At 45.4% G+C, this 22,037-nt stretch overlaps 1 long non-coding RNA gene across 1 annotated transcript; it reads right to left on the bottom strand.

The window, feature by feature from the left end:
- Window positions 1-8,009: 8,009 nt before the first annotated feature.
- LOC144141316 (uncharacterized) lies at window positions 8,010-21,704 on the bottom strand. The gene is made up of 3 exons (XR_013316523.1): window positions 21,329-21,704; window positions 20,785-20,927; window positions 8,010-11,474 (listed from the first exon to the last, which is right to left on the bottom strand). It is a non-coding gene; the product is annotated as an uncharacterized LOC144141316 (long non-coding RNA).
- Window positions 21,705-22,037: the final 333 nt, after the last annotated feature.

The following is a 22,037-nucleotide window of genomic DNA, read 5'->3' as shown; positions in this document are numbered from 1 at the left end:
AGTGCTGTTGTTGCCTAAATGCTTATCAAAGAAATGAAGTATGCCTTGTAAGCTAATGGCCTGTGCGAGGCGTCAGTGGTTAACGTAGACTTCGATGTACTAAAAACGAATCTTCTTCCTTAGGCGGGAAACAACAGACGTTCGATAAGTCTAAATCTTTACCTATGTTCTTTGTAAAAACGTTGATCCAAACAGGCTACCCATCGTTTAAAGCACTTGTATACATGCTGCCAGCAGCCGTACATGTACTTCAGCGTAAAAATTTTAGTATTGCGGAGCTAGCTAGTGTTTACAATGTTTACAAACAATTTATTAATTTTCCAAAACTGGCATCGCATAAAACTGGTTGGGAACCAGCATCGAGCGAGCAACCGGGCCCTGGCGCTTGGTGTGCATGTTGTTGCTCGCTCGATGCCCGTTCCCCGCATGTTTTATGCGATCGTTTCCATCCCCATGCCCTTGTGCTGCGGGCCGCAGGGCAAAAATTATTCTAGGAATGGCTGAAAACTCTAGCACTTGCCCAGGGGATCGAAAAGAAGGCTTCTTTGGACAGCCAAAATCAAGCGCGACAAGCGGCATTTCACCAAAGCCTATTTGTATCGTAAGTTAACATTTATTTTTTTTGAGCGCGAAGCTATTTCATCTGCCAGAAATATTTAGCATACCACTATTTTTTTTTATTTTCTTGAATACAAAGCACCCGTGTGGGCAATATATGGCGCAGCTTAACGGGCCCCGAGTATTCTGATACATTCTAAAGTACTACCGAGGGTTTCAGAGTAGTGTCGTTGCGCGGGAAAGTTTCACCCTGGGTTCAGAATTTATATTTATTCGTGCACGCTTTCCACAACTTCATCGAAACTTGCATGCCTCTTCCGAAATGAGAACGTTTGGACGTTTGGACACAAAAGTTACCCTGTTACTGCGAAAAATGTTCAGCGTTACGATCCCGGGCCGGTTACCGCCGTCTTTGTTCTTGTGAAGCAGTGCTTTTTAAATGAAAAGTAAAAACAAGCCCAGGCTTATTGTGCAGTGGTGTGTCATTCTTGCAAGATAATTAAATTCTGCCCTAGTAGGAAATCACGACTTGGCTACAAACTTTTCATAGAACTAAATCTTTAATGCCTGCTATAAAGTATCGCTCCAACGACCTTATCTTTCGTCAGCTGATTGTTTTTTATTAGCAAACATTTTCAGTGCAAAGGTTTAACGTATTACCCTAACAGCAGGCAAGGAACGCCCTTTATAAAACCTCTCCCCACAAACCTGATTCTTCGTCAGCTGATTGTTTTTATTTGCATAAATTTTCAGTTCAAAGGTTTAAAGCATTACCCTAACAGCAGGCAAGGCCCATTGTCACGCTCATTGAAACAGCTCACGGGAAAACGCACGTGAAATCAGATTATTAAAACTTTCCCGTGGAGCTAACCTCTCCAATTAATAAATACTTCTATCTGTCACACACACAGCTCGTTCTTGCCGGGGATCATACAGCGTGCGAGTTAGCGACAGTCCTCAGCAAGTTCTCCATGTAGTATTTTATTAGTGAAATCGCTTCTGTAGGCGCAGCATTTGTGTACAGGAATAAATCACATGTTCACTGAAATTTTCGGGTTTTGTTCCGTAAAAGTAGAGCGACAGTACGGATGTGATGTGTTCAAGTATGCCCGTAAAGTATCTTCTGTAAATGGTGAGGCGGGGGATGGGTATCAATGTCAGATAATAACAAGGGAAAAACAGGTGTTTATATACCGAAAAAAATTAAATATTTGAATCATTTCCGCAAGAATACTAATAAAGTAGTTCACATTTCATCTTACCAGCATATTTACACAGTACTGCCGCTCGGCACCTTATTCCTTGGGTGAAGGGGGGGGGGGGAGGGGACGGGAGGGGCTGCTTCTTCTGCGTGCAATGCAATGATGCCAGTTTTGGAAAATTAATAAATTGTTTCTAAACATTGTAAACACTAGCTAGCTCGACAATACTGAATTTTTTACGCTGAGGTACATGTACGGCTGCTGGCAGCACGTATATAAGTGCTTTAAACGATGGGTAGCCTGTTTGGATCAACGTTTTTACAAAGAAAATAGGTAAATGTTTATACTTCTCGAACGTCTGTTGTTTCCCGCCTAAGGAAGAAGATTCGTTTTTAATACATCGAAGTCTACGTCAACCACTGACGCCTAACACAGGCACAGGCCATTAGCTTACAAGGCATACTTCGTTTCTTTTATAAGCATTTAGGCAACAACAGCACTAAGTGCTGGCTAAGCTTCGCAAAATAGAAAAGCTTGCGAACGTGCGCTTGTTCCTGAACGTATCGTGCACCGCAAATGGTCGCGCGCTTCGCATGCTACCCAGCTGCGGCGGGAGGCGTAATGGCGGACGCCGTAGCAGACGACGCGGCTGTCTTCACCCTCAGCGGAGCGCGCGAGCATCAAGGCACTCTAGGCCCTCTAACACTGGTCGGCGACTTTGGCTAGTTTCGGTTTCCGAAATTGTGGCGATCCTAGCGGCACGGTGCTGCGGCGTGGCCCTTCCCTTTCCTTCAGCGTTTCTTTCTTTCCACGCCGTCAACGCTTCCGCGCCTCCTCACGCATGCGCAACAGCTCACCGGCGCCAATATTTTTTTTTTCTTTCTCTCGGCGCGCACGGCGGTACGTGCGTGAGCGAGCCGGCGTGCGAAGGGTTGCGCGGGTTGCCTAAACGCCTCCACGGGCTGAAAGTTTCGCTGCATTATAAAATACATTCGAATGTATTCTAAATATGGGGCAGCAGAGGAAGGAGCGTTACCACTCCTGCGCAGCTCTGTGGTGCACCAACACAGGGCGGTAGAGTTCGGCCAAGTTTCTCGCCTTCTGCAAAGACGGCAGGTAAGCAAATTAGCTTTGTACAAGTTATAGTGAATTCCTTAAAAGCCGACCGATTGCACTCTTCTGTTTTCAAAATAATTACAGCATGTAACGCGTGAAGTTAATGAGACATGCCACTCGTTTTGGAGTGGAAACTAAGTGCAAATATATCCCAGCTGTGCAGGTACGCAAAGTTTTAGTAGAAGTAACCGCGTCTTTGGCACGCACACTCTTGCTCGCAAGATCAGTTTGTGGTGGCATTGCCGTTTTTTTGATTGCCTTAGTAACTGCTGGAACGTCAATTCAGTATACTTATCAAGGTATTTTTTGTTGTTTCGTGCAGCAGGTATAAGTCTTGGTTTGGGCCCCAAGTCGAGGACGGTTTGCGACTTCATTGAACGTTTCCTCCGGTGACTCTCCTCAATCCATCCAATGTCATCACGACGCACCTGCTCACAAAGAAGGCAAGCTCAACTGTACGCGCTTCTTGCCTTTCACGGCGTACCTACTACCACAGCGATTAGTGGCGTGGAGGTGCTGCGCCTTAAGCATTTTTGCCTCCGCCGTCTTGCTCCAAAACGTATATTTGCGGCGAAACTACTGCCAAGCGTTCCTTCAGGGCTCCGAAAAATCTGACGTAACACCGCGGTGTTTAATGCGTGTCGATTTTCACATGAAGCAGTGGAAGGCCAAACCGAAATGCATGCGTTGTCTGCAGTCACCATTGCAAGCGTTTCGCTCATTAAAAAAATTACCGCGCCTTCCCGCGAGGGGAACACGAGTAAATGCAGAGCATTGGGGGTCGTTAACGCCGCGTAAAGTCGCGTTAGGGTGGGTAGTTGGGTCGTAGTTGCGTTGCTGTTGGTTTGGGGTAGAGAGAGGAGAGTAAAGTCGCGTTAGGGTGGAGCGAGCGTCAACCAAGGAAGGAAGGAGCAACGCAGTGACTGAATCACGAGCGACCGCTAGCCGCTTTATTTTTGCAGCGCGCGCAGTAGAGGGAGAGCCGTACGGGGGGGAGAGCGCGCATGCGCAAGCAGCGCGCGCCCTTTCACGCCCCACCGCGCTGCTATCACGCACCTGTTACGCCGAGACCACTCCTTCTTACACCGTGGCCGAGACCAACGTTACTAGTTTATTCTAGTAACAGCTCCATTCGATTCAGAAGGGGTGCACGGCAACGTTGCAGAGAAAGTTCTGAGGTGCCGGTGCAGTGCAGCAGCGTGGTTCCGCGGTGCCGAAGCGACTAAAACCCGCCCGCCGACCGGACGTTGTTGCCAGCATACTCGAGAAACGCGTGCTGGCAACACTGATTTGTTTCGACCGCGACCGACGCTGGACGCTGCCCCTCATGGCTATGCTGGCAACACTTGCAACGCGCCCGGAACAACGACCGTGTTGCGGGCGGGTTTTAGCACGACCGGCTCCGGTCGTGGGTTTTATTCGCTGCGGTCTGCTGTGATGCTGCCCAGCACGGCCCTGCACTACAGAACCTAGTACCGGGTATCGCGCATCAGCCGATCTATAGAAGAAGCCGATCTCCACTGTGCAGCGCCGGAAATGTGCCCATCTTGCTGGTTGCTTTCATCAAACTGCTGCTGAGTGTTCTCCGTGCGATCCATGTGTGAAGTTGGCTCACCTTGGTGCAGCACCGCCACCCGTTTGTGCCAAGGAATCTGAGAGTGGAAGGCGAGCTTTACGCTCCCTGCAAGCTTTCGACATTGGTGCCTGTGTGTGCTTCTTCGTGTATTAGCCGGCGTGCTTCCGGCCGTCACTTTTATCTCGTAGTTGTGATGGAATATGCCTAGCAATAGTGACTAATTACTCAGGACTTCTATGAATAACCTCATTCTACTAGAGCCTGCAAGCTCCGCTTAGGTATGTTTGGAGTGTATCAGCTTGCCAAGTCTGTTTGAATTTGTAGTGTATTCTAGCCGGTGGGATCTTTAGTCGTTGCATAATTTGACGTGTGCCAGCATTTGTGTTCCGTTTAGAAGAATCTAAAAAAGCATGTACTCTTAAGTTAGTGTGAAGGGTGAACAAGGAAACGGACAATGCATTTTAATTGTACATAGAAGCTCTAGTTACTGCATGTGGCTTGTGCTACCCACTATGATGCCTGCATCGCTTATTAATTTCAGCAAGGTAGGTACAAAGACATACACAGCAGAAAAGTGCCGCGCTGTTTTATGCTTGTATTTGGCGTTAGGATGAGGTGCTGTTTTATACCAAATCACCCAGGATTTAACTAACAGGACGGACGCTACTTGCAACTGATTTATTTAGGGTATGTCCATCATGTATGAGAGAAGCAATAACAAAAGGCCACAAGTATTTGGCCAGAGCACACACAAAAAGAACTTATCTAAGAAGGCACATTCCTTGGAGTAGATTGATAAAGAGGGGTCTCACTCACACATATTGTTCTCCTTCATTTGATACAAACTTAATGTGCCATTACACCACAGCTTCCTTCCGCTATTTTTGTTTATCAATTTGGGTACATAATTACAACCTTTGCAACGAAACAGCCTGGGTAATTTTCTACCGAAAGTGCGCGTTTTCAAATGGTCCCTAATACATTAATTAGGTCATTTGGCTGATGTAAACTTGTCATGTCAAGGGTGTCTCATCGCACACTTAACAAGGAGCTTAGCATGCTTCTTACGACAAACTGTGTGCAAGCGTGCTGAATACTGGCACATGCCCACTCGAGGATTGGCACGGGCAGGGTATTATTAGTGCACACGCACTAGGGAGGCTGACCACGAGATATTCATGCACGTGTCTGGTGCCTCAAAAGCCGAACCCCTCCGACGGAAACACTTGAGTTTGTGCAAAGCATTTCCAAATTGGCCATTTAAAGAAAAAAAACCAAAGGAAGAGCAACTTATGCTGCGTCTCATTCACACACGCTAGAGACAAGCGGGTGCCATCTGGGCCCACTTTGTAAGGGCTGTAGCTGCACAGGATACACAGAGAACGACATTAAGGAGAGCAGGGTAGAGCATATATACAGTAGACACTCATTAAGAAAAACTCGAGGAAACCGTAAAAATATGTATTACCAGAAATTTGTTTTCAGCTGAGGTTTTTGCGTTGTGGATGTTACAAGCAAGCAAAAGTGTTGTTCATCCTATTCATGGAGTTCGTCTTAACTGGAGTAGAGGCGTGAAGGTTTGTGAAAAGAGAGCTGAGCACAGCCAGTGGTCAATTTACTAAGACAGCAAAGAGGACAGCTGCCGACTGTGAGAAGCGGGGAGCTCAAGCTTAGTTTTCTTACAATATCTATATATCCGCGTTCCGGCCTTTGCGGCTTTATTGCCTCGTATTCGTGCAGTGCATTGGCTCTGCAAGCTAAATAGTCTCACGGGTGGACAGGCAAAGTATTTCAACTGATATCAATGTTCAATATCACACTCGTCAGTCTGAACAAAAAAAAAATCAGAACGATAAGCAAACTGTGCTTCCCCCGCTCAAGCGCTACTACTCACACACTGAAGTCAAACGACTGCCAAATTCTTTTTTTCTATAATAGAGGGTATGTAATTTACAGAAAAAGCATGCTTTGCGCGCTGCTTCAGATTGGGGGAAAAAAAAACTTTCAATTCCTCCAAAGAAATTAGATTTACTACTCCTGCGATACACCTTTTTGCAGGGGTGTACAAATATCAAATTTTGTACCGCAAATCACACACGAATAGAAAAAGTGACTGCAGATGGAATAAAATATGTTCGACTGAATATCATTGCTTTAGTGTGTTTAGAGCTTTGGAAGAAGAGCTCAAAGAGAGACAAAAGATAAATTGGTTAATCACAACCTGACATGTAGAGTTTGTGCACTGATTTAGAAATGGTACAAAAAAAAAGGTGAATAAGAGACAGTGGATTAGTGAAAAAAGTTTGGCACACATTTTCTTGGAGACATGTGGGTTCTTCAACGTGCTCTGAATAGAAGTATATTTGACGGGCTGTAGCCCCTCCAGTCATTGAAATAAGGCCCTTGCTATGCATGCCTACTAGGACCAGTATGCTACTGAGGCATAGCCAACAAGTAATAACTCAATTTCTCGTTCATGCCATCCCATTGGCCGGACACTTCTTTCCGGCTTATTAACTTTGCACAGGTAACATTCCACTTCAGTTACTGTACACCAGAGTTACCACTCTGGCTTTGCTCAAGGTGTTGCTTGCATTAGGCTTTCTTGCAAGGCTTAGTCGTCGTGCAGAAAAGCCGAAGGCGTTCGTTGTGGTGAAGCTTGAAGGATTGCATGTTGTATGGCAGAGCAAACTCTTATAGCTCTGTTCGTAAATTTTGAATACCTAGAACGAATTGCACTTCGGATAGAAGAAGCGTACAGAATAAATCTGCCATTTGCTCTCTATAGTAGCAAAATAGCGTTAACTGAGGTATACATGCGTGACACCTGTGATATCCAGCTGGACGTCACATTTGCAAGCTGGCTTTGCCGACTAAATGTGGCCCTGCCTGAGGCATAATCAAAATAGGAAAAACACAGCATAATTTACACTACATCACTCACTTTAGAGGTGCTGTTGGAAGTTTCTAGGCTATTGCGTTCATGTGTTCCAGGGTATCGCATTTTCTCACTACTTACATTTTGAAAGCTCGGTCCATATAAGTTTGGATAACACATTTGCCTTAATCGTGGGTCTCTATTTTGCGATCTTCTGAAAAACGTCTTCAGGATCTGCCATGTGTTCTATAGCTTGATACAACTTAAGGAGCTGTGCGTTCTGTAGGGAACCTTAGCAGGTTATTGATGCAAGCAAAAATTACCAAAAGCACTTTTTGTTCTGTTTTAAATTACGTTTCTGCTAACAAGAAATAGATCCAGTTTAAATTAAAACCATTATGTACTACCCACTGATAGGTCCTTTACTTTCAGATTTTATAATATTAAGACTCAAAAATTTAGTGCTGCTTTGACAGGCCAGTTTTATTTTATTGCAGCCTTTCAGAATTTGGAGTATTGTTTTCAACAGTGAGCAAACCATGGTGTACACCAGATATTGCCTTTTCCGACAAAAATAGCAGACAGGTAGGCAACGCTCTTTGTAGCAGTGCAAAGTTGTGCCACCTCTGTAAACATTTCGGTCGAGTTGTTGTCCCAGTCATGTTACGAATGGGAGCTCCTTCAATTTGTAATACTTCCATGGAGGCCTTTCCGACCAGCTAGTGTACACAGCCCAACAGTTCTTCAGTGAAAATATTCTGTATGCACTTCGTGAAAAATAAAGTAGGTTTGATGGCTTGCTTTGCTGCCATATTTTCATTTTGATCTGTTAGGCAGGAGCTGGCGGTGAAGGTTACTCGTAGGACTGACACTTGGACAAGTAGATACAAACTATATTGAAAAGATGCAACACAAGAAAAGGAATCGCACTTGTAAATAAATTTTATTTACACAAATGCACTGTACACGCCATTTGCGTGGTTACAATGAGGTGTACAAAACAAAACTATAGGCACCGAAAGAATAGCAATGGCCATGAGAGGTAAACACGTACCCATTCAAAATTAAATCCTGGCATGCTGCAACTGCACTTCAACAACAATACACATATAATCCATGTGGATTATGTGTATGGTTAGTGAAGAGGATGAATGAAAGAATCTTTCCTTCTGCGCTGTTTTTTTTACTGCGCTGCGGCTAAAACCAGGCTGGCTTCATAGATAGCGACCTTCCCATGGCGGCCGGCGACAATGAGGGCCAGCGTGCTGAAAATTGCTGGGTAGGGACGGCGCACTCCATCAGGTGGTGCTAAATAATCTCCAACCTCACCAGCTTCACTTTGCTCACAGTGACTGTTGGCACGAAATGTAGTGGCTGTACCAATAACAACCGACCGTTTTAGTTAGTATGTATATCACCGGTCAGCACGTAGAATACAATGGCTCGTCCAGACCTGACTCTCACCAATGGAAAAGTCAACGTATACAACTAAACCACATGGGTACCACACTGTCTGGCTCGACTACCATTAATTTTTTAGCATTCCCATTCATTCAAACATTCATAACCTTTACCGACCTTGGCTCTACATGGAGAAGCTTTCTTTTGGCGTGACAGTCATTTGAGCACATGCGAAATTTGACAGGAACGCTTGAGTTTGTGCAAAGCATTTCCAAATTGGCCATTTAAAGCACGGAAATGCTGTCATTCTTGCGCGGGAGCATAACAATTTTCCAGCTGCAGAAGCACTAGTTGATCCAAGCTTCTTCAGGGGCTGCAGCTCTTTCACATAAACTGTGCCACTCGTGTAGCACCGTCCTCAAGGTGGCTCGCGAGCCCTACAGATGGCAAAGTTGGGTATACGAGAGTTGGCCCTGGTCAGGGCCGGCGATGAGAACCGTACACATAGTTATCTTCATGATATCTTTTTGAGCCACGCCCGTATACCAAAGCGATAAGAACCAAACAAAAAGAAAATGCTTTTGCCATGCCGCTGCTGGACTTGCTCAGTAAACCATCGGGTTGACTCAAAGTGCAACGCAAGAAAATTGCACAGGATCTCATCATATTCTAACAGGATGAGAGCGCGACAGCGTCTTTTATGGCTTGGTTTGTTGTCGAGCGTTCCGCCAATGCCGCCTATAGCCTACAATCCTGACAGTGCACTCGGTGCAGCCACTCATTACAGAGTCACTATCCATGCTGCTGCGACACTGCCTCGACTGAAGCAGAGGGCCAACAAAGATTGCGGGAGCAATTTATTTGAAGCACATTTATTTTGGTGTTGCACGTCTTATGGAGCGTGTTGCAAGGAAATCGGAATTGACCAAGCGCCAAATGTTTCTTTTTCTGGAGCAGTATATGCAACAGTGCACACCAAGTGCTTCTTGTTTATTTCTTTCTGGTCCACGCCATAGAACAACCATCCATGGAATGCCATGGATGTGCGCACCATTCTGTGACGTGGAATGTTAGGAATGCATTAGGAAATTGTCAGCTGTTGTGGACGCTTTTTGCAGACAATATCTGAATGTGCATTCTGTGCACACCGACCGGGTGCAAGCGTTTCGCAACATAGCAAGTAATATTTTCGCATTTAGAAAGCGATTCACTGAAGCACACTGTCGAGCCCACAGGTGTACTTGCCGCAGTGTCAATGAGCCTATAATAAGTGCAACAAACTGAGGAGGAGGCGAAATACCATTGACAACAGGCGGACAAATAGCTCACAATGCTTCAATGGGGATCACAAGCAGCACAAGCTGGTGCACTGGCATAGGAAAGAACTAAAAAAGGCCAAACAAGGAGAAAAAAAACACTTGGCATCGGCGAGCATGGGAGGTCACTGTATATAAAGTTGGTCGGAGCAAAACTTTTTCATAAACCCCCTCTCAATTGTTTTTTAACCACGTTCCTCACTCCGCCGCTGTCATTAAAACAGTTGCACGAGGTGTGCATTTCTAGAGCAGCCGTTTTTCTTATGAAGGCAAACAAAATTGCCTTCGTGCGCAAAGTCTTAGACAACATTAATGCACCAACTGGTTTAATTAGCCGATAGTATGCAACTACGGTATGCATTACAGCTAAAGTATGGCTTCCGTGCCTTAACCTACAAATTTTAACTGCTGTACGGAAAAGAAAGCAAGCTTCATTAAATATATGTGCTGACAGCAATGTAAACTTAAAATTTCTTGTAACAGAGATAGAAATTGTTTCAGAGCCAAAATGATAAAATTCAGTGCTGAATGATGCAAGGCACCACTAAGTACTGTCATATGTACACGCTAAGAAAAAAGTTTAGCAGTGTCAGTAACTCTTCGTAAAACTTTTCTTTGTGCCCTTTGGCAGGGCATGAGCAACAAAATGTCACTGAATTGCTCCACAACAATCGCTTTCTTCTTGTTGCTCTGCAAGTGCCATGGCTCCAGTCCAAAGCTCAAACAGATGAGACACTCTACCCCGCTGACCACGAACAGAAGTTCTTGACTCACTCCAGGGACACAACACCAGTGGTACCAATCTGCACCAAGTTTGTTGCTACCTGGCTTGTGGCTCCCTGCTGGCAAAAGAAAAAAAAAATGTGCAGTGAGAGTTAGACAAGGGATTGCAGGGGGAAAAAATCAATTTCTCCTTTTAAAGGATTGCAGGGCACACTGCGATTTCACGTATGCATAAGCAAACACACATGCACTCCTTAATGGAGGCTTCGTGTCAATGAGGCATGGGTGACATAACATTGCCCCTTTGGAAGGGAGGTGTGTTCTCTTCATCTTGCTGGATTGCATGGCCAGCATGACAAGGATGACAAGACCGAGGGAAGGAATGATGATGTGGAACAGAAACAGTGGCATTCTACTAGTTCATAACTGTCGCACATAAGAAGCTGCACTACTTCATGACTTTCTTACATTAGTGAGGTTCACATCTTCTTGTAAACACAGTTGCGATCCCGCTCATTGTTCCCCACCCTCTCCTTAGCGGGGTGCGGCTCCTGCCCCGAGTCAGTGGCGGCTTTGACGGCGTGTCGTGATGCAAGTAGTACGGATAAATTTTAGCCCAAGCTTGGTAGGTGCCGTACCTTATCGAATCGCATCTGTCATTTTGTCAAAGTGTGGGGTCAATGGGCATGGAACAAAAAAGTGACCTGCAAGACAGAAAAAAAGAGTGTAACAATGTTAGACCACACAGAAAACATAGTGCAGTAGAAACAAAGGACAAGGTGAGGCCGGGGCAAGAGCTAACTTTCGACAAATGCTTTATTGCAGGACCTGCGCTTATAAAAACATCTGGCTCATAATAGGAGAGAAAGAAAGGAAAACATCAAAACGAACAACGAAAGATGAGACAAAAACCACCACGCGCCACCTACGCCAAGAAATAAATCTCTAGCTTTCGTAAAGCCACAGATGGTCTATTGATGCTTTGATCACCGGAACATGCCATCTCAGCTGCTTCCACAAGTTCTTTCATCAGTCCAGACTGGTGGTAATGCAAAGCAATCATCTCATCGTGCAGGGGATAACACAGGTATCCCGATACACACTTTTTACAATGGGCAGCCCGCTGGCCGTCAGTAGCAACGCTGCTTACTTTATTCTTGTACTCTTAAATGGACATTCAAATATCTGCTTGTTTGGCCAGTATAGTCGCTGCCACATGAGAGTGAAATTTTATAGACAGCATGATGCCCACAGCGTACCAGCTTAGAGCAGACCGGTTTTTGCACACGCGTTATAGGCAGGTTAACCTGCACAAGCCCAAAAGCCTGTTCGGGGCTGTGAACAAGACATTGATCCCACTAACAGCCACCTGGCTGCCCATTGTAAAATGTGTGTATCGGGAAACCTTTGTTATCCCATGTACGACCAGACAATTGTTTTGCATTACCACTACTCTGGGCTGACGAGAAACTTGAAGCAAGTGAGATAGCATGTTCTGGTGATCAGTGTGTCCGTAGACTGTCTGTGGCTTTATCAAAGCCAGAGCTTGATTTCCTGGTGTAGGCGGCATGTGACAGGTTTTATCTCATATTTTGTTGTTTATTTATTTTTTCTTTTCTCCTCTTACGAGCCATATGTCTTTATATGTGCTGGCCCTGCAATAAAGCATTTGTTGAAACCTTGCACTTGTCCGGTCCTCGACTTATTCTGTTTTTACTGCGCTATGTTTCTTGTGAGAGTATGAACCAACACGCCCAAACATTTTTTCTTCTGTTAGACCGCATCCAGGGCATAACAAAAGTTCACAGAGCGAAAGAATGTTAAGTGAGCAAACGAGCTTTTCTAGGCAATGGCCAGGGGCGTCGGTATGCTAGGTACAGCAGTTGCTGCAAGAACCAATGGAGAGTGCAGTAACTGCACAGAGACGGCAGTAAGAGGAGGAGGCTAGGGTATATATAGTCAGGATCCAGCTTACATGGCCTTATCGTCTGGGGGTAGGGCAGCGTATCGCCTTTATCACCTTCCAATAGTTTCAGGGAGAGAGGCCATGTAATTCAGCTGATATTAGTGCTCATTATCACGCTTTTAAAACTTCGCAGAGTAAACAATGCCAAGGTCATCATGAAGTGTTGAACCGAGAATAGTGTCTCAACTAGTTGCACAAAGCAGGATAAGTAACAGTCACTAAGCAGTGCTTAGCATGCTACACATGCCCTAAGCAGTGCTCAGTGACTGTTCGAGCGCTACCACATCGATTCACATTAGGTAAACAAATTTTTCTCATCCGGCATGCATTGCATTCTGTAAGCATATATGCTGGTGCATGTATATATGTGTGCCAGCATATGTTGTATACATATGCACTAGTGGCACAGGCAAGATACATAAACTTGTGTATGGCTTCCTAGCCAATGCATTTTGGCCTTGGCAACTGCAACACCACCCGAAGGTAAGACTAGCCAGATGAAATTGTGGTGGAGGAACTCCTGACGTTTGTACTGTGGATACAGGAAAATTTTGATATAGTCAGGTACACATCACATTTTCTGATAAAATGTGGCACTCCCAGCATTCAGCTGAGCGACAGTGGGGTGCTGGTACTGGATGAATTGCATGGACATTGGAAAGTAACGAAACCCTGCAGTGTACGATTATAGCATTCCAGGTTACTCCATGTGAAGTAATACGTGATAGCTTAAGCAAAAAGTACCATATTCGTTTGGTCGGGGAAGTCAACCAAGGTGTAAGCAAGGTGCTCACTGCATGTTCCAAAACATGCAAACGTCTATTGCAATCTCGTCCTGTCTATTATGTTCGGCTATTACGCACGCTTTCAGTGTTTAATGAACTTCTTATTTTCGCTACACACGCCCATTGAACGTCCGCACAACCAGCTGCGCCACCGATGCAGTGAGCAATTTTTGCGATTGTCGCCCTCGCCTTACCCCGGTCCAATGGGATCATACGTTAACACAAATTTACTCGTAAATTTTAACATCATAAAAATCAGATTTAATCAAATTTAAATGTTTAGAGAATAATATTCGATCACTGACTGATTCGCACAATCGTTACTCGCAAGACATCCAATCGTCATCGCATCGTCACTGCAAGTTCTTGATCCGAATATCGGCACATCGTAATGGTCATTCTACGTAGTTTTTAACGAAATCGATGCCACAAGGCAAGTTACACTGACTGCAAATCATGCCTGAACATCCAAGGAGTACTATAAAAACAACGGCGCAACCGCAAACAGTAGGGCTCTTTGATTTCCAGTCTCGGACTCACCGCGGACTCCCCGAGAAGCAGTCCGGCATTCGATTTTCCCATGTATCCCTATGACTTCGGGGAATCCTCGGACTACCCGCAGACTACCCACGGCGAGTCCGAGACTGTAAATCGAAGAGCCCCAATGAAGCAACCAAGTTACAGCCACGGAACGTGCGACAACGCCGGTAAGCAGTTCGGCCTCTTCCACTGGCTAATATTAGTACTTTACACATGTTAGCTGTACAGAACCGCTAGGCTCCGAAGCTTTTCCGGCTTCGGGTGCGTCACTTAAGCTCAAAAACAGCGTACTATAGACCGTAACTAATGAATAAGCGGTATATGAGTTCGATAAATCAATTGCCGTAAGCATACATGGGCGCCGCCATCTTGAAGGTTTGTTTACATCAATGTTACCAGACCAGCATCAAAATTTCGCTAAATTTAGCGGCCACTTACAATTATTGCGATCTGAGTACTCGTTAAGCTTCAAAAGAAAGCCAAAATAGCATGGTATTAATCCACAAAAACGCGAAATCCGCTGTAGCAAATCATGGTGCACTTGTAGCAATTGTAGAATGTGCTTGTAGCAGTTGCTTCAGCATGGTAGATTGGCGGCAAATTTTAAATGTATACAAGCAGATTTGTATACAGTGTTCGACCTAATCTCTTGTTAAGTATTGGTGACAACATGTTATTTAGCTACGCTGTCTTTCGGTTGGTAAGCGCGCTTTTTTTCCGTCATGCCGCTGCTGCTGACTGTGTGGCTTGCTGCTAGTTTTCTTTCAAGAAAGCCTCGCATTTATACATAAGTTCCTTTATGTGTGACCAGCCATTGGTAACAGTCACGTTTTCACTGTCTTTTTCATGTGGTGCAAGCTATGTTCCATCAGGTGTATGTAACACCTGAGGTAAGCTTCCACAAATTTCTGCATTCTCCAAACGGGTGAAATAGAACAAGCTATGAATCTGACAAAAAAAAACAAGAAAAGCGGCGGGCAACCAAGAATAGCTTGTTTTTTTTTCTTTTGGTTCAGAAACAGCGATTTCTTGTGTATGGTTGGAGCATTGTTGGAAAAATACACTGGCACATTGGAGTCCAGCCTGATGATACCTTTGCCCTCTGTGCACATAAAGCTGAAGTATCATTCGAAAACTCAGAATGCAAAATAAATGTGCTGAATACTGTCGGCAGACCAAGTGTGTTTTGTTCTTCAATTGCAGTGAGCTGTTTACGGTGTGTGATTTTGAGATTATTGGTAGCAGCATATCTGCATTGGGTGCGCTAAAAGTAAACATGATACAAAACTAGGATACCGCAAACTTTTCTGAACACTGCGCTAGGAATAATCATCAACGAAAAAAAGACGGCTCAAGAATACGATACTCCCTAATGCAAAATTGGAGCGCAGTGCAAACTGCAGTATTCTCGGCGACAGCGTGTAGCTGCTGTGTCTCAGGAAGTGATCGTGTCTCAGGAAGTGAGCGCCTCGGTGCCACTGAGCATGTCTCGCGTGGCCTCTGCGTACTGCCCTCCCTTTCACACTTTCATTTTACTTTCCTCCTCCGCCTTCCTGCTTGCTCTATCTCATTCATCTCCAGTGCCCTCTTCTTCGTTCGGTTACAACAAAGTCGACGGCCACACGAAACCACAGGAGTCAAGCGGGCACTTAAAGCCAACTGCATTCAAAATTTCGACCTCTTGAAAACACCATTTCCGTATAGTCTGCTGAAAAAGAAAGCAAGATGCAAAATACAACGGCCGAAATACGCGTGTGGACGCCGCAAGCGGTCAGCAAAAACCGGCGATTTTGAAACCGAAATCGAGGAGAGCGCGGCCATTAAAATGACATTGCAGCCATCCAGCGAGCGGCCGGACGGCGTGCGGGACAGCAAACGGGTGAAGTGTTCGCAGCAGAGCTTGACCGGTTCTCTAGCTGCATGGCTGGCCAGAGGAAGAAGCCACCGTCAGCTGGAGCGTCACAGGCGTGTCATGGCTGTTTACGCAATCTGCCGGCAGGTGCAGCGTGGTCTGCGGTGGAGCTTTTTTAAACGCTTCTGACTGATTAACGAGGCAGTTCACGGGGCTACCACTCGTGTCCCAGCTGATGTGGGGGTACTACTAGACATTAAAATAAATTTGGTCGAGGTGAAATTTGAGTGCAGTTGGCCTCTTAAGAGGTGCGCTCTAAAAAAGAAATGGCAAGCAGATTGCCTTAGCAAGCTGCGTTGCAAAGAAATTATTTCTGTAGCTGAACAGTTCTGAAATTTGGTTGGTTCTGAAGTTTGTTCAATCTATCCCAGTCAGGAAGAGTATGATATACAGCTGTATAACTCCAGCCCTTTTTCATTTTTAAAAAGTGTGTTTTCCTGTTTTTCCTTACATTTCTTTTTTGCTGCTGCAGCAGCGCTGGGAGCATGAGCATGCAAGACAGAAGGTAAAAAGTGGTATGGTCACGACACCTTTCGCTTGCATTACAAATTTCCTGATCCACTTTACTCGAAGTAGTAGAATAATTAAGTGAAGCATCAGTTTTACAGTTAAAAAATGGGTAAAAGAAGTAAGTCCACCACGGGTATAAACATTTTAAAAAATGAGATGTCTATTTATATGTTGTATTAGCTGGCGCAGAATCTAGCAGTACACCCGATGTCGAACCACATTCCATACCGAGACACGGTGCTAGTAACTCCAATACCTTCGACAAACATCACGTAAACTGATAGGTTAGCCTGGTGCACTGTCGAGGCACGAGTCATGAGGTCCCCAGACAGCTCCGATGAATACCACGCAATCTGATAGCTTCAGCTGGGAGGCTATGGAGCCCTGCAGTGTTGTGGAGCCACCAAGGACTTGCTTTCGTTTTGTATGTTATTTCTCCTTGTAAGCCATGCTCCATGTGTACCCAGGGAATATAGTGGCTCTTCACTGCTTATAACACTAAATATTTATCCTCATGGAGCAGATAAGGTTTGCAGCTCATTAATACAGAAATAAAAGTTGGCTCTGCCACATGACATGCAGACTTCCAAGCTTCACTGCATGACATTTTCTTTAGTGTTAGCTTTTTTGGCACGACGCCGAAGCCATGCAAGAAAGCCTACCACAAAAGCCTTGCACAAGAGTGGAACTCTGGCAGCCAATGTTGGCTGAGGAGCAACGCTACCTGGGCAAAATTTATAAACTGGAAAGAAGTTTCCCATCAATATGGTGGTATGAGTGAGAAACCAAGGTTTATTACTTGCTGGGAATGCTTGCATTATAGTAAAGGTCATACCAACCACTAACGTACCTAACCTCTTTTCAATGCCTGGAGCAAGCCATTCAAATGCAGTCGACGCTTGTGGAATTTTCAGGTAATTGCAAGCAATGCTCTTGCCCCACCAATGTTACATTCAATTCAGTAGAAGAAATTGCTTGGTAATTTAAAGCTGAAACCCAATTTTTCGATTAATTGAAAGTTATTTCGAATAAAAAGCATCAAGGTGAACATCACATCTTGATAAAATTGGAAATTTTAAAGCGTCAAAACACCGGCCGTGTCCTGCAATGTTGGCACCATCACAACCGAGGCAGCGCATAGCTGATAAAGCAGCCGGTCACTTGAGACTTGTGCCAGTCTAAGAATCTCTCTTTTGAGGCCCTCAACCTTCTTTGTTGCGCACAGCTCCGTGCAACAGTTTGCGTGGTGAAAGCTTCAGGCTTCGATTTTCACCACAAGTCTGAGCTATCACGGCAAGCTGTGTCACATTCGAATAGGCAACAAAACAAAACCAAGAAGAGAAGATTTTTGCGGACCAATGGCAATGCGCTATTGTGCTTTGTTTTTTTGTTGCGGACTTTGTACTAATGGTAGCCAACTGTATAATTTCTCTGGTCACAACATGTTGAGGAAACCGCATTTTCCACGGCAGGGTGTGCCAAATTTCATTCCGCTGCCTTTCCATACTGTCTTAATCTTTTAAGGGGCAACCACACCCAGCGACAGCGAGAAGCGACGTGAAAACTGTAACTCAATGGGTACACCAAACAGATAGCACGAGTGACAGCAAAACAAGTGAAAAAAATGATCAAACTGCCGCCAATGCCCTCCGTCGTCGTCGTCGTTCGTCGCTGCTGCTCACTTGTGGGCTGCTTCTGTCCAGCAAAAAGCAAGCGGCGGCGTCAGCCCGTCGCCTTCTGCTGTCGACTCCCTTAGCAACCTGGTTATAAACATTTTCGCTTGTCACCGTCATCCACACCACCAGTTTGCTGTACCCATTGAGTTACGTTTTGCCGTCGCTGCATGTGGTTGCCGTTTACTTGCCATTTTTTGTACCATTTTCCTAGCGATACATAAATATTTTAATGCCTCAGGTCCTGACGACTGCCTAAGTTATCTTTTTTGTCACTTTGTTTTAAAAACTTTATAAACAATGAAAAAGATATCTAAGTTATCTTTTTTGTCACTTTGTTTTAAAAACTTTATAAACAATGAAAAAGATATCTGTATTCGAATATATTTGATTTATTCAATCCAGTCAGCTTTTGCTATTCGTATTTTATGCACAGTTCGAAATTTCCTGTTCGCACATCTCTAGTTAATATGTGTTGCAAGATTAAATGAATGAACAAGCTGACCAATTGTTCAAACTTTCTAGGGAATGTGAGAGCAGTTGAAAAAACGAATGTACACAGAGAACAAAATCTCACTGGTAATAATCGTGTGTAGAAACCAGGGTCAGAGCAAAAAAAGAAATGCCAAAAGCAGATATCTAACGCACAGTAAATGCCCCCAACGAAGTAACTTGTGATGTTTCCATGTGAAGGAAGAGAAAGAGCAGGCTCAGAGGAGGTTGGCACTGGACAACTACTTCTGAGCCTGCTCTTTCTCCTCCTTCACATGGAAGCATCACAAGTTTCTCCGTTGTGGGCATCAACTTCCTGACTACCTGTGATTTTGTACCCCTTCTCTCTCTTCTACCGTCTTATCTTTTCTTCATATGCTGCATGGCCAAAATATGAAGTAAAAAAAAAGTGGTTAGCAGAGGGTGGTACATGAAAATTCTAGTTGAAGGCTGTAGGATAAAGCGAACAGCAATAGGGATCTTGCGGTTGTTGCCATTTTAACCTCTCGTCACGGCAAACAAAAAGTCAGAAAAATCAGATGGTGAATGGCTTCAGCTTAGTTTCAGACGTCGTTATACACTGGCACAATAGGGTGGACGGCAGCACCACTGACGTGTCTGAATGATTGGACAATCTAAAAAATCAGTCTGTGACTGTGTACAGGTACCGTCATAAGTAATTGGAGCACAGGAGCTGTGGCCGAACTGTATCGGAGCGCCGTGTAGCTGCACCGGCGGTAAATGAAAGGACGAAAACACGCATGTGCGCCTGCCGACGGCGATGACCCATCTATACCTCTCAAACCCCTTTTTAAATTTGGCTTCGAGCATTGCTCGCAGCACAGTGCCGCTCTCGGCAACGATAACAGACACGATTCTGGCAGCGTCTCTGGTGCACTTCCAGCTGCCGGAGAAGTGGCGCGCTGTCACGGGAATTTGTAGTGAGTTTTTCGTTCAAATATTTTTACGTGTGTACGCTATCAGCGCCATCGCCGAGACCAGTATGCTGCGAACAATGCTTGAAGCCAGGTTAAAAAAAGTGGTTTGAGAAGTACAGATGGGCTATCGCCGTCGGCAAGCGCGCATGCGTGTTCTCGTGCTTTCATTTACCGCCAGTGCAGCTACACGGCGCTCCGATACAATTCGGCCGCAGCTCCCGTGCTCCACTTATGACGGCACCTGTATGTAAAGATCGAAGTCAAACATTGCTTTCAGGATTAATTTTTCATCAAAGAATTTGGCATGACCTACTCGTTCGAAAGCACCTTTTGTCGCATGAAAGCTTGCTGACACCTATGACAATGCCACCAAGGAACGAGAGGCTTGAAGAAGACACCATTCAGTGGAGGGGTGTGAGAGAAGAAAACCCAGGGGCAACAAATGGATATGGACAAAGCAAGATAGCAGCAATTGGAAATGCAGCAGGCAGGCCTTAGTTCTTGTTCTACAGTGTACACAAATGGGCTCAGGACGATGGCTATAGCATGAGCAATGCGAGAAAAATTCTCGTCTAGTGATGTGAGACCGGCCAAGAAGTGCCCCGTGTTAGCGAAAAGTAGCGATTGCTACCTATTCTTTGATTACCTACGAGACTCCTGGAATTTCGAAACCACACTTGTATTGCTTGAGAAAATTTCTGCTGAAGTGCAATTACGTTAGTAAATTGCAATCTTTAGCAATTCAATAACCTATAAAACGACCATGCTCAGCAACCCTTGTAGTGCGATTATAGCAATTGAAAAAGAGAAGTAGCTGCATTACGTACACTCAACACCAACTGTCGGGAATCAAACGTGAGTGTGTTAAGTGGGCCCACCACATGCTACACAGTATTTGTTCATTGAAAGCATCAAGTATCTCTATTGCACTTTCCCTCCAACAGAATAAGTCATGACATGCATTCCGTGAAATAAATTCCATCTTCCAACTCCTGCATACAAACGCTGAAAATTCTCCATTCTGTTTTCAAAAAAAAATTAGAACAGAAATTGTGAGGACAGGTGCAAATTGTATCGACACACACACGCACGCACGCACGCACGCCACATATATATGCGGCTCCTCAACAGAAATATACTTGCACTGCACTGTCTACGAAAAACAGGATCGGGAGCACAGATTCGGCGAAACACTTACATCCGCATTGAGAACAGTGGCACCCTGTATGCCAAGGCATGGACAAGCAGTCTCTTGAGGTAGGTCTGGCTCTTAGAAACGCAGCAGGTCACCGATCAGCCACTCGAACACATGCTGGGACTGTGGTGGAAATTTATCAGCCCCTGTAACGAAAGCGCAGTGAGCGGCGTCTCGATGACACGATACGAAATAAATGTCTCCGAAACATTGCTTGCTTTACATTTGTGCGTGCAATCTAAAACCCCTGTTCTGCTTACTACGGCTGTTAACGTAGTAAGCCTCCATGTAATAACTGCCACTAGTGGTAAGCATAGTGACACCACAGCAGATTCTAGCCAACAGTTACGCATATGAGCCTGTAAGTTAAAAAAGAAAAACATCACGACACTAGCGTGTGTTTCGGGTGTGCTTTCGCAAGAAATGGCACGTAGCTTATTCACTTTGAAATTAGCCTACACTTCTACCACGAACACTAAAGGCAACATCACCTTGTGTGTTTTCTTCTCCGTATGAAAAGGGCGATGTGACAAGTCTAAACACTTACCTCCTCACGAGCTTGTTGCTACCACCGACGTTGACGGCCACGAAACCGAGCTAGCGAAGTCTCCGACTTTGAGCCGTCGAAGCTGAGGCGCAGACTGACGTGAGGCTCGGTAGGACCCTAGGAACTTCAGTTGGAGTAAAAGCTGCGATTCCAAACCACGAAGGCGCACAGGCCGTCCGGCCGTTCTGTCGAAACGGTGCCGGAGAAGCAGGGAGAAGCACGGCCCGCGCGGACGGACAAGCAAGAAATGCGCAAAACAATGTTGTCAGCACGGCCAAAGCAAGGTGCCAAAGGCCCTCGATTTTTCAGACCAAAGTTGGAGACGTTTTGAGGCAAAAACGACAGCGTTGCCAGCATAGTTTGGTGCGTTTAGGCCGATTTGGCGGCGGTCGCGGGCGGGTTTTAGTCGGATGCCCGCGGTGCCGTGCATCACGGCTACACCGTCTGCAGCGCCCCTGCGTGTTTACAATCGAGCGAGGTGCAGGCATAGTCGTCTGCTAATCATCCTCGCCTGTCGTCCTCTACAACTGGATGTTCACGGCCATCTGGGTTGCGTCGTATGCATCAGCGGCGACGCTAAGTTCGTCCCGCGTATCTTCGAGCTCGACGGACATCTTCACGCGGTCGCCGCAACTGCCGGTAGCCGCCTGCGAACCCGCAACGCCCCAACGCTCGCGGCACCGAATCGCTGCACCTCCTCCGTAGCAGG

Source organism: Haemaphysalis longicornis, unplaced genomic scaffold (assembly GCF_048455015.1).
Source record: "Haemaphysalis longicornis isolate Haplotype H1 unplaced genomic scaffold, Haemaphysalis longicornis Haplotype H1 scaffold_6, whole genome shotgun sequence".
NCBI lineage: Eukaryota > Metazoa > Arthropoda > Arachnida > Ixodida > Ixodidae > Haemaphysalis > Haemaphysalis longicornis.
The sequence above is the reverse complement of the archived record's forward strand: the minus strand, read 5'-3'. Positions and strand labels throughout refer to the sequence as shown.